General features: G+C 47.1%; 1 long non-coding RNA gene across 2 annotated transcripts in view; it reads right to left on the bottom strand.

Annotated features, from left to right (window-relative positions):
• Positions 1–12,698, bottom strand: part of LOC128349221 (uncharacterized) — an 82,289-nt gene extending 69,591 nt beyond the window's left edge. For both annotated transcript variants that reach the window (XR_008318630.1, XR_008318629.1), the window contains exons 1-2: positions 12,616–12,698; positions 6,829–7,021 (exon numbers count right to left, since the gene is read on the bottom strand). This is a non-coding gene — a long non-coding RNA (uncharacterized LOC128349221). The remainder of the gene's footprint in view (positions 1–6,828; positions 7,022–12,615) is intronic.
• Between the last annotated feature and the right edge of the window lie 291 nt (positions 12,699–12,989).

Here is a 12,989-nt window from a genome sequence, read left to right as displayed (position 1 = left end):
AGACAGTCCACAAATTAGCCCGCTTATGCCTCAGATGTTCACATGGCCGCCATATTGATTTGGATTGGATGACATCATGACTCCCTACACCATTTCGGCATCCCTATGTGTCCCTGCAGCTGTAGCAAATTTGGTTCAAATCAGTTAAGCAGTTCACAAGTTAGCCCACTTGAACCTCAAAGGTTTTCATGTCCACCATCTTGGATGGGGGCAGATGACATCATCATAAACTACGCCATTTTGGTGTCCCTATATGTCCCTACAACTGTACCCTATTTGGTTCATATTGGTCAGTCCTTGCAAAGTTGGTGGGGACGACGACACACAGACACACACACAGAATGCCAGGTGATCTCATAAGCCTACTGGAAAGTAAGCTAAAAATAGTTAAGATCAGGGGAACACAGCACTTTAAATAAAAACCCTTATCTGCTAACCTTTTGATAGGTACAGAAGTAGAGATAGCTGGATGTCAGTGTTAGGGGTGGCCCATTCATGTGGTGAAGTGAGACAGTTGCCTCAAGCAGCAGATCATTGGGATGATAGCAGAACAGCAAGATGCTTTCTACTGCCACCATTGAAGCAATTGGTAAGGACTGACCTGGCCCTTGCAAGGTTCCCAAGGAGCGTGGGGAGAAGAGAGAAGGTGGCTTTCTTCTCACACCCTTTGCAAAGCTTGCAAAAAGCACAAGAAGAGGCTGCTGACCACCTTCCCTGCTCCTTGCCACCCACACCACCACCACAACGCCGACGAATATTTACGATGAGAAATATTTATATACTGCTTTTCAACAAAAGTTCCCAAAGCAGTTTACATAGAGAAATAAAAATAAATAAAGATGTTCATGATTTCAAGGTTGCAAGGGTCAGTTTTGAAAGGTGGATGGCTCCCACCAGGCTTCTGGGGCAAAGCAGCATTCGGCTTCTCACTTCAGACACTGCAATACATTGAGCTGTCCCTGTTCAGTGCTAAAAGTCATGAAATTTGGTTCTGGCTGACTTTTTAAGCACATCTAGCAGAATAAATGATATAGTATGCTCAACCCCATGCACAGCCCATTTTCAAGCTTAAAGCATTTTAAAGCTTGTGATTTTCTGTAAAAAAAACAACAGTTGAAAAAAAATTAAAATCCAGCTCTTGTTGGTATCCACAAATGGAACCCCTCACTGGCCCATCTGTTTACATTTGGAAACCAATGTTCTTTCCATTGTCTATATTAGTATAGAAATGGAAGAGCTACGAACTCTCAAGGACGGTTGCCACATAGAAGGGAATGTACAGCAGCCAAGAGCTCTGAATAACCTTGATGTCATGTACATGTCACCCTCACCTTAATCCTAATGGGTAGAATCTGCAGGTTTCTGAAAACAAGCTTCTGATTGATCTTGCAACAGACATCTGGCTCATCCTGATGTAAAGGGTCCACTTTGAATAACTTTGTAATTGAAAGATGAATTCCACATATGCCCATGAATGTTCATATATTCAGTGTTCTGTAAGCATGGTGATGATTATATAGCACAAGTGGTTGTATCTTCAGTCCCTAAGGTCAGCCTTCCAGTTTATGGCTTCAGCTACTCTGGAACCAAACCCTCATAGAGGGGAGGAGGTTTCAGAAGGGAAATGGGGAAGCCACTTTTATTTCCTTCCCTACCCTTGAGGCCTTCTCTTGCTGGGCTACATAGTGCTGACTGCTAGCTGTGATCCTGAGCATATCTGTTTGTTTGTTTGTTTGTTTGTTTATTATTAAAACTTTTATACTGCCCTTCCAAAAGGCTCAGGGTGGTTTACATTAAAACAACATTAAAATCAATTAATTAAAACAAAAAGAATACAAAACAGCATAAAACAGTAATTAGCAATTTAAAATATCATAAAACAACAATTAAATAATCAGAACAATTTAAAAACAAGTTTTAAAAAGCTGAGAAAGCTTGGTTGAAGAGATGTGTTTTCAGAAGTTTTTAAAAAATTGCCAGAGATGGGGAGGATCGTATCCCAGCAGGGAGCGCATTCCACAATCTCGGGGCAGCAACCGAGAAGGTCCGTCTCTGTGTGGCGGCAACTGGAGACGGACCTCCGCAGATGACCTCAATGGGCGGTGGGGATCATAACGAAGACAACACTCTCTTAAATACCCAGGCCCTAAGCCGTTTAGGGCTTTATAAGTTATAACTAGCACTTTGTATTTTGCCCTGAAACCTATTGGCAGCCAGTGTAGCTCCATCAACTGAGGAGTAATGTGGTCTCTCCGAGATGACCCAGAGTCCAACCTGGCTGCCGCATTCTGAACCAACTGAAGTTTCTGGACTACATACAAAGGCAGCCGCACGTAAAGCGCATTATAGAAGTCCAGGCTGGAGGTTACCAACAAATGTACCACTGTTTTGAGGTCATTGATCTCGAGAAACGGGCGCAGCTGGCGTATGAGCCGAAGCTGATAGAAAGCACCCCTGGCCACCGCCTCAACCTGAGAAACCAAGGAGAGGTGTGGATCCAGAAGTACTCCCAGACTGTAAACCTATTCCTTTTGGGGAAGTGTGACCCCATCTAGATCAAAATTGTCTCTAGAGTTCTGACCCTTCACAATAAGTACCTCCATCTTATCTGGATTCAGCTTCAGTTTATTCTCCCTCATCCAGCCCATTACTGCTTCCAGGCAAGCATTTAGGGAAGTTATGCCATCTCCTGAAGAAGTTGACATGGAGAAGTAGATCTGGGTGTCATCAGCGTACTGGTAACACCCAGCTCCAAATCCCCTGATGATCTCTCCTAGCGGTTTCATGTAGATGTTAAAAAGCATTGAAGAGAGTATGGAGCCTTGAGGGACACCATACTAGCTCAGATTTTGAAGAGCAACAATCTCCAATCGACACCATCTGGAATCTATCAGAGAGGTAGGAGCAGAATCACCGTAAAACAATGCCTCCCACCCCCAACACCCTCAGATATTCCAGAAGGATACTATGGTCAATAGTATCGAAAGCAGCCAAGAGATCCAAGAGGATCAACAGAGTCACACTTGCTCTGTCAATTCCCAATTGGAGATCATCCATCAAGCCGACCAAGGCAGTCTCCACCCCATAGCCCGCCCGAAAACCAGTTTGAAATGGGTCTAGATAATCAGTTTCCTCCAAGACCGCCTGGAGCTGAGAGGCCACCACCCTCTCAATTACCTTGCCCAGCCATGGGAGACTGGGAACTGGCCTATAATTGCTCAACTCTGAGGGATCTAACGCAGGCTTCTTTAGAAGAGGTCTAATAATTGCCTCCTTGAGACAAGGAGGCATCCTGCCCTCCCTCAGAGAAGCATTTATGATTTCTACCCTACAACAGCCTCCCTGCTAGATAGAACAAGCCATGTTGGGCAAGGGTCAAGAGAACAAGTGGTAGGCCTCACTGCTCCAAGTAGCTTGTCCACATCCCCAGGATTCACAAACTGAAACTGATCCAGTTGAATCGTATAAGAGGAGTTGTTGGACACCTCCAATTCAGACAACAAATTAATTGTGGAGTCTCCATCTAAGTTGGCCCGAATCCGAGAGATTTTGTCTGCGAAAAATTCATTAAACACATCACAGCGGGTAACTGATGCTTCCAAATTCTGGTTCAAGGGAGAGGGGGCAGATACTAGTCCCCTCACAACCCTGAACGACTCTGCTGGACGTGAACTTGCAGAGGCAATACGGGCAGAAAAGAACTGCTTATTTGCTGCACGTATCGCCTGAGCATAGATCTTCAAATGTGCTCCATGTTGTAATCTGTCGGAATCGAGTCGGGTTTTTCTCCACTGGCACACCAGTCGCCTACCTTGCCGCTTCAGGCCCCGTAGATCTTCCGTATACCAAGGGGCCAATTTTGAAGCAGGTTGGAGGGGACGCTTAGGAGCAATCGTGTCTACTGCCATGGTGAGCAAGTTGTTCCAATTCTCAACCAGGGCATCAACAGGATCACCACCAGAGCCAACATTGAATCCTTCCAAGGCTTCTTGGAATCCTACCGGATCCAGTAACCTCTTCAGGTGGACCATTCTAATAGGCTCCTCACCCCTGCAGATGTGGAAAGCGGTTGTAAGTCCAACCTTAATCAGATGGTGGTCCGTCCATGACAAGGGGGATATCATAAGAGTCCCCACTCACGGAGCACCACCCTGATCAGAGTAAAAGACCAAATCAAGTGTGTGACCTGCAATATGCATCGATCCAGAGACCACTTGGGATAGGCCCATAGTTGTCATGGCTGCTCTGAACTCCTGAGCTGCCCCAGACAAATTGGTCCCGAAATGAACATTGAAGTCCCCCAGTACCAAAAGTCTGGGAGACTCCAACGCAAGTCCCGCGACCAAGTCCGTGCGCTCAGTAAGGGATTCCGTTGGGCAGCAGGGCGATTGGTACACCAACAGAAGTCCCAATCTATCCCTGGTCCCCAAACTCAAGTACACACATTCAATATGGTCCGATACCCTAACAGGGACCCTGGTAAGGGAGATGTTGTCCTTATAGACCACAGCCACGCCACCTCCCCGCCCACGTCCCCTCGCCTGCTCCTCTACAGAATATCCTGGAGGAAGAAGCTGGGACCAAACAGGGCCACTAGCCTCCCCCAACCAAGTCTCAGTGATGCACACCAGGTCGGCCCCTTCATCCATAATCAGATCATGGATGACTTCAGGCATGGATGACCTGGCATTGCAAAGGAGCAAGGTAAGGCTATGTGGGTTATTGGCAGTGCTCCCCGAGATCACAGAGCTGGGAGGACAGCCAGAAAGGGAGATAGCTATTAAATTTCTGACTACCCTTCCCCTGGAATAGCCTGCTGACCTGCCAACGTTACTTCTTTGATTCCCCACTACCACTGGAATAGCTGCCCCACATTCAGTGAAGGCGCCCCCAGTCTCTCCATCTCCAGACAAACCCAAACACATTAAAACTACTTCAACTCAATCTCAATAACAGAGCTGGCACAAATACTACTACAACTCCCCAAACAGCCAACTGAAAAGAGTAGCCCAATCCTCAGCCCTACACCGAAGACCAGCCCCCTTTGGTGGCTGGCTTCTGCGGCTGCCTGCAGGCTGGCTGCGCCACTGGCTGCTCCGCCTGTGGCAGCCCCCTTCTTTAAAAAGCCTCCAGAGTCCTTCCTCTCACAAAGGACTCTGGGCAAGGCTGATGTAATCAATCAGTGCCTGCAGGTCAGGCACTTGGAGGAAGGAAGGTTCCCAGTCAGGCAGCAGGACTGTGCTGGTCTGAGTTGTCCCGGCCAGCAAACCAAGGGTGGGGGAGGCAGCTGAGAGCCTCCCAGCCATCCAGCAAAAGAGGCTAGATGATAAACAGCCAAAGCTCACCTCCTCCGGTCTTCTGAAGAAGAAGCTATATATAGTATCTCTCTCTCTCTGTGTGTGTGTGTGTGTGTGTGTGTGTGTGTGTGTGTGTGTGTGTGAGAGAGAGAGAGAGAGAGAGAGAGAGAGGTGTTCTGGGGGGTTGATTCTGGAGAATGGGAAAGAGAAAAGCAGTTCTTTTTCTCCCCCTCCCCCTTCTGAAACACGGAGATGAGAACATGTGTTGTCCAATATAATATCTAGCTTGAGTTCCTCATTGTTCCCTATGGCTGGAACAAGCAAATCCACAATTTGCAAGTCTGCCTTGAAAAACACTGCAAGCACACTGTAAAAGGGAATCTTTGTCCTTCCTGACAAAGAGCACACATTTCAAAGACGGTCCAAGAACACCCAAAAAAGAATTGCTGACCCAGAATCCACTGCCAGCCAAAATGCAGTAACACAATGCTGCAGTAACATCACTGACACAAGTTGCTCTCTCACACACAATTATGACTCCTTACTTCATCATTGCCACAGCTGCCACAGCACATCAGCACCCTTAGCAGCAGCAAGCATAGTAAAGTCAAAGACAGCAACATCTTCTGCCACATTTTGACTGAGTAGCAATGCAGATAGCAGAGCAGACCAGAGCAGTGAGTGAAGCACAAGTAAGTCTCGAGGCCAGACATGGAGCTCTTCTCACAGCAATCGTCAAGAGATATGCAGCGAGAGAGCGAGCTGAGCAGCCACTGTTCATTTCTCTCTACAACACTATCTCACAAACAAAGCAAACCACCACAACCCAGGCAGGCACCCAAGATCTGCCTTTGTCAATCTGAGATCCAGCAAAACCAGATAGTTAAAAGGAGCAATAGCATAGCAAGCATATTATACTGTTTATGCTGTGTGTGCCACACACAATGCTATCTATAGCACTATAGTATACACACAGAAGCTAGAAAAATTAGATTCCCCCTAAATAAAGAAGCAGGCTTTACTGGGAGTGGGACCTGTTTTGCGGTGAGTGAGCAACAAAGGGGTAAACCTAAGGAATAGGAAGGGAAAGCAGATAACTGTGCTAACTCATCCCTCCTCTCATAGGAACATAGGAAGCTGCCATATACTGAGTCAGACCATAGGTTCATCTCGCTCAGTATTGTCTACACAGACTGGCAGCAGCTTCTCCAAGGTTGCAGGCAGGAATCTCTCTCAGCCCTATCTTGGAGATGCCAGGGAAGGAATTTGGAGCCTAGATGCTCCTCCCAGAGCGGCTCCATCCCCTAAGGGGAATATCTTACAGCGCTCACACTTCTAGTCTCCCTTTTGTATGCAACCAAGGCAGATCCTACTTAGCTTAAGGGGACAAGTCATGCTTGCTACCACAAGACCAGCTTTCTTCCCATAAAGAAGGGCTCTCCTACATGTACTCCTTGCGTAGCACCTAATCCCTTTCCCAAATTAGGCCCTATTTAAAGAAATCTAACCTGATCAAGGTTGGGGTGCTTACCTTCAAGCGACCACCATCTTCTGCTGAAGTCTGGCCAGGTTCTGCTCTTCAAGGCACTCAGGCTGAGCAGACATTCTGGGTCTCAACAGCTGGGGGAAGGGCAGGTGAGTGCCAGGCACCCACCCGCCCAACAATCAAAAAAGGAAAAGGGACACAGCAGCAGCAGCAGCAGCAAAGGTGGTGTTGCTTGAGGCTGCAAAAGAAAAGAAAAAAGTCTGGCACTCTCTCTTTCTCTCTACACACAGGCAGGCCCTAGTCCACCAGTCTCACTCTGTGCTGCTAGGCTGATCCTTCCTCTTCTGAGAGCAACACTGTAAGAGAGAGTTCTCTGGCCTCACAGCCCCTTAAATACATTTTGAAAATCTCTTTCAGTACATTCATTGCCCTCGCTGGATTAGAGGGAGTGGTTCACTCATTACAAACTCAAAGAACACACTTTCTGCCTCTGTGATTCTAATTGTCACCTTGGTTATTTTTCATTAAATGTATCACTCAGATCCTTGGAACTTTCACTGCTATTGCATTTCTTGTAAATAAGGTTGTAAAATGTGTTTTACCGGTTTGCCAGCAAAATTCCTCCACAGCAAAGACATTTAACAAAATTAGGAGCTTTACTAAAGAGTGACATTTAGTGCTCTGCAGTAATTGGTCAAATTAAGGATGCCCTTTCCATTTGGTAGTTCCCAATGCATATATGATAAGTCTTCATGGATCTTATTGGGGCATATACTTGCTACTTTAAATGGCATTTTAGAGTAATTATATAACCTTGTAATTCTGTAGAATTGCTTGGACACAATCTATTCCATACCCTTCTGCCTGCAGAAGCTGAGTATGCAGAAGAGGAGTACCATAGGGTGACTATAAAGCCCTCTCCCCAGTGGCCTTTTGCATGCACCAGCCACACCCCCTGCATGTGACAACACACAAAGGTGGCATGGCCAGCACCCAGAAGGGCCTCCACAGAAGGGTCCTCAATAGCTCATTTCACACCCAGCTTTTTTGTTGGCTAGGTGTTTTCTTCCATTCTCTCCCCCAGTGAGGGAGAGAACAAAGAAAACACCCAGCCAACAATAAAGCCAACTGGGAATGAGGTCAGCCAGAACTTGGGGTGTGTGTGTGTGTGTGTGTGTGTGTGTGTGTGTGTGTGTCAGGTAGCTACTAGGAGCTGGGTGGGTCGGGTTCTTTGAACCCATCCACAATTAGCACTCTGCCCCTGGGCTGACATCGAAGCTAATGCGGCACTAGTGCAAACATGTTGCACTAATAAAAGTATATTTTTGAGCTGGTGTTGAGAGCTAGTGCTCCAGACTGGTGTTGCACTTGCACAACAAGGCACACAACCTTGGGCATGCCTGCTGCTGTGAAACCCTTGTATTCTGTTCCACTATCCCTGTTGAGCAAATGCAACAAAGGCACAAGAGACTGCCACAATATCAAGCAATCCCCAGAACCTCACACCACTACACCAGCTTCTTGAGTGGGATATGCTTTGTTTGTTGCACTAGCACCGCTGGATGTCAGCCACTGTTCTACTATAGATATGTAGAGAAAAGTGTATGCCCGTCCCTGGCCATGGGTGACATAGTCCAGGTTCCAGGCTTTTCCCACCAGAGGGTGGGTGCAGAAGGAACTGCAGATGAACTCACGGTTTGGTTGATGGCAAAGATGCCAACATACAGAAGGAGCATCTCCACTGATCAGAGAGCAGAGCCTCTTTTGATCCCTGACAGCTGATGAGAGCATCAGATTCTTCTCTTCAGAGGGCGATGGCAGAAAGAACTGTAGATGGTTAACCAATAGGAAATATGCCAGTTCACAGAAGCAGCCGCTCATCTGCCACAATGCACCCAGAAATTTCCTTGAATGGAAAATCCCTCCGAGTCTCATATCCAGCTATACAGCAGCCTGCCTCAAGGTTACTCCCAGAAAGCAGGGATCCCCCTCTACATGTGCAGTTATGTATGCCAATGGCTGGGTGCATTGCACTGAACACAGGGATAGATTGTCCCAGGAGGAGATAGGTTGTGACCCTTCTTTTCTTTCCACTTCTCATGGGAGCTAGAATTCCATCAACAAAGACAAAATCAGCTGCTTATACAGTAAAGCTATACTCATGACCATCTTCGGGCAGAGAATGCAGGCAGTGGGGTTCACCCACCTTCCTCCAAGATGATCCATGGAGCTCCAAGTGGGCATGTCGCCATGTGACCACATGATCTGTGCTGCTCTGTGCAGCACAGATCACTGGAGGCCATGACTCATTCTCCTGGTCTCAGGGAATGCCAGGATTTGAATTGTTTCTGGGCTAGTCCAAGAATGAGCTCTTAAGAATTCACCAATCTCTTAGCTCCTGAAATAGTTACTGGGACTATCTTAGTACCTAAGGCCAAGAGAAGAAAAAGGTTTTGTATGTATTTGGATATGTGTGATGGTATTTCTTAGTAAAAATGTTCTAAATATCAAACCATATAACACACTGGCACTAGTACTGTACACTGAAAGCCACTGTTAGAGGAGGAAGTGTTTGGACAAGCCTACATTACACTGAAGGAAAAATGCAATTCCCAATATGGTTAGACATTTATTTAGAGCCAAATCAAACATAAAGAGGGAGCTCCATGATTAAGATGGCCCCTGGATTTTGTTTTGCTAATCAGCAGCCCCATAGACCTGCTAACTGAGCAAAGAGGCACCTTGTAAAGTGGTGATTCTCTTACAGTTAACCGGGAGAACAGCTGGCCCTATCCATCCCCAGCACAGCATCCCTCCAGTGGCTGGTGTCTACCTTATTATTATTATTATTATTATTATTATTAAGTTTGTGAGCTTTTAGGGACAGGGAACCATCTGTTTATTTACTTTTCTATGTAAACTGCTTTGAGAACATTTGTTGAAAAGTGGTACATAAATATTTGTAATAGTAGTAGATAGGTGGAAGATCAGAGATGTGGTATTCTGGTCCATTTCTTCCTATGTTCTTTCTACGGTGTAAATGCCAGCCCACACAAGTTGCTTTCAGCTTTACAGGAGGAAAAAAGACAGCACAGCACACCACTGATCCAAAAGTGGGACATACTTTTTCCATGCCTTTCCAAACCATGATAATAAGCTCACAGAGGCTGCATTGCCACTAACAATTGTGCCATCACCATAACCACAAGCTTCCCATGGAGAGGAATAGGAGGCTTATAGCTACAGTGATCATGCAATTGTTAGTAGTGAATTGAGCCTCTGCAAGCTTGTTAGCAGCATGGATGTGGTTTGGAGAAGTATGGAATGAATGAGTGCATATGCCCTGTTCTTGGATTGGCATGGAACTACACTGTATGTAAGCCACCAGCATAGTGTGTGTGTGTGTGTGTGTGTGTGTGTGTGTGTGTGTGTGTGTGTTTCTTGAATTATATTAAACACCCCAAACAACTAATTTGCAGAAGTTGTGGAACTGTGATGTGTATACACAATTTTTCATTTATGTAAATAGAGTGAACATATGAACATACCTCACTTACTTAAATGGTCCATATGAATGCAGGTGGACCAGATTATCACAGGTAAAGAAACCACAGATAATGAGAGACTAAGAGGCTATTCTCACGTGCAGCAGAAACTGGGCTAGCAAAGGTTCTCTGCTGTGTGTGAGAACTGACGGGAGCTGCGTGGCTCCTGGCGGCGGCACGGTGGTGAGCCCTCCAAAGTAGCCTGCCGCTTAAACCAGGTTTTGGGTGCGAGTGCTCCCAAACACCAGGTTAATTGATTGTGTGTCTGCCGTGGCTGCTTGCAGCCATGACGGGCACACTTGCGGGGTGAGAGGGGCCCCCAGATTTTTTTAAACTTACCCCCTCCAAGGTGGGGTGTTTTTTTCCAAGGCAGGAGAGGGGGTCCGTGTAGGTATTCCCCTTCGCCGGCCTCCTATCTGTACAAAACTGCCCCCTTCAGCCATTCTTTGGCTCGTTCTGGCCTTGCCCCCACCAGTACAGTGGCCATTTGGGAGGCTGCTGTGCCTGCACAATGGGCCTCTGCATGGCCTGACCATGCAAAGGCCCATTGCACAGGCACAGCAGCCTCCAAAATGGCTGCCATGCCAGAAGGAGAATGGCTGAATGGGCCAGTTTGGGACAGATGGGAGGCTGTCAGGGGGAGGTGAAACCTCTGCAGGCCCCCCACCATCACTTCGGAGAAACCCCCGGAGGGTTAAGGTTTTTTGTTTTTGTTTTAAAGAAAAAAGAAAAAAGCTTGCGACCCCCCCCCAGATCGGACTGAACCAGGGAGGGGTTTGAGGGGGTGCTGGACCGAACTGGCCTGGGCCGGTTCGGCTCCAATTCGGACTTGAACTGGACCAGCCAGTTCCGTGCACACCCCTAACACACAGCCCTCCTCTTCCTTCCTTCTAAATACACATTACTGACAGGCCTGGGCTGCAGATACTTTCTGTGCTGCCAGGCTAGATCCTTTAGGATCATACTCCATAAGGCATTGAAAGATCCACATATCAGCCATAGCTTTAGAGTTATTTAGATCATCTTAGTCTCTTGCAATATATCAGTAACCTCCTCAGCAGTGGCTTCTGGTGATGAACAGCAGAGATGCCTTCCCCTCAGGCATTGTTTCCAAGGCTGAGAGCCCCAAAGGAGAGAGCCCTTGTGCTCTTGCCCTTAGGCTTGCTCCAAGAGGCCAGTGCCCTTGGCAAGCTCCTGTGGGAAGAGGGGAAGCAGGAAACTCTCTCAGCAGCAGCTTAGCTGCATTCACTTCTTCTATCACCTTCCTTCCCTCCCTCACCCACCTAACCCAATACTGTGTGCTCTGACAGGCAATGTTCTCAAAGGCAAAGGTTATGTGGAGCTTCCTCATCTGTTAAAGTGAGCAGAACAAATTGTAAATATAGGAGCTCTGGATAGGGGTGTATAATTTCTTGCACAGTGTCAAAAGGGTGTAGCAGGGGCGTAGCAAGGTTGGAGTGGGCCCAGAGACAAGATTTTAAAATGGGGCCCCCCACTCAAAGTCCAGGGCCTCCGCACACCCCAGGCCCCCAAGGATTTAAGTCTGATATTCCAAAATAAGTATGCTGCCTGGAAATACATTTCACTGAATACACACACGCACACGTCACAATATATAGTGATATACATTGAGTACTATACATTTGTTTTACTTTTAATGCCTAGAACACACTAGAAAGATGAATGATTAAAATGGGCCCCTCGCTGCAGATTAGCCAAGGCGACTTTCAACCATGCAGGGTGAGCCTATGTTTGTTTTCCCAGAATTCTGAACAAATTCAGTCAAGTTTGATTCCAGGAGGTTTTTCACAGGAGGCTTTTAAAGCCCTTTAACACACATATCCTCTGGAATGGAGGTGCTGCATTCACATGTTGGCCAGATTTATCCTGAAGTCCCTGCAGGTTATTGGGGAGCAGTTCACACACAAGAAAAATAAAATAAAATAAAAGCACACACATGCTTCACAGTTCTCACTCAGACCTTCTGGGTTGCAAAACAACTTGAACATAAGTGCATTTATACATGAATGAATAAAATAAATATAATACTGTTTCTTCCAGAAGTTTTTGTAATTTTCTGCCATGAAACAAGCCACTTATAGGACTTTTTAGATAGTTTTTTTTTAGTCAGCAAATTTTCCAAGCTGTTTCAAAATAAATATTCAGAGACTTCTCGGTCCCTCCTCCCCCACCCCCATATCAAAGCCCTATGGCAAGCAGATCCCTATATATCCGGGTGGGGGTGGGGGGTGGGGAAGGTAACCACAAAAAGGAGTTCACACTCTACCTGGAAGCAGGGGGTCTTCTGCTGCAGAAAACAGTGGAGGCCTCTCTGGCTGCCTCCTCCTTCCTGGCTGGCTTGGGCCCTACTGGAGTTCAGGCTTCACAGAGGCCTACACCAGACCTCCGTGGAAGCCCCGCCCACCCGCCGATCAGCTGAGAGGCGGGAGAAAAGGAGCTCTTTGCAGCTTGTCTGCTGCCTGGATTGCCGCCGGCCAGGAGAACAAGCTGGAGAGACGGCGAACAGGGCAAGTGGCTGAGGGGCCTTGGGGCTGGGCAGGGGGCAATGGGAAGTCACGTGAGGTGCCTCTGGGGGGCCCCTCCAGGCAGTGGGGCCCCCAGACAACTGTCTCCCCTTGCCCGATCGTTGTTACGCACCTG

The sequence above is a fragment of the Hemicordylus capensis genome, chromosome 3 (assembly GCF_027244095.1).
Source record: "Hemicordylus capensis ecotype Gifberg chromosome 3, rHemCap1.1.pri, whole genome shotgun sequence".
Lineage (NCBI taxonomy): Eukaryota > Metazoa > Chordata > Lepidosauria > Squamata > Cordylidae > Hemicordylus > Hemicordylus capensis.
The sequence above is the reverse complement of the archived record's forward strand: the minus strand, read 5'-3'. Positions and strand labels throughout refer to the sequence as shown.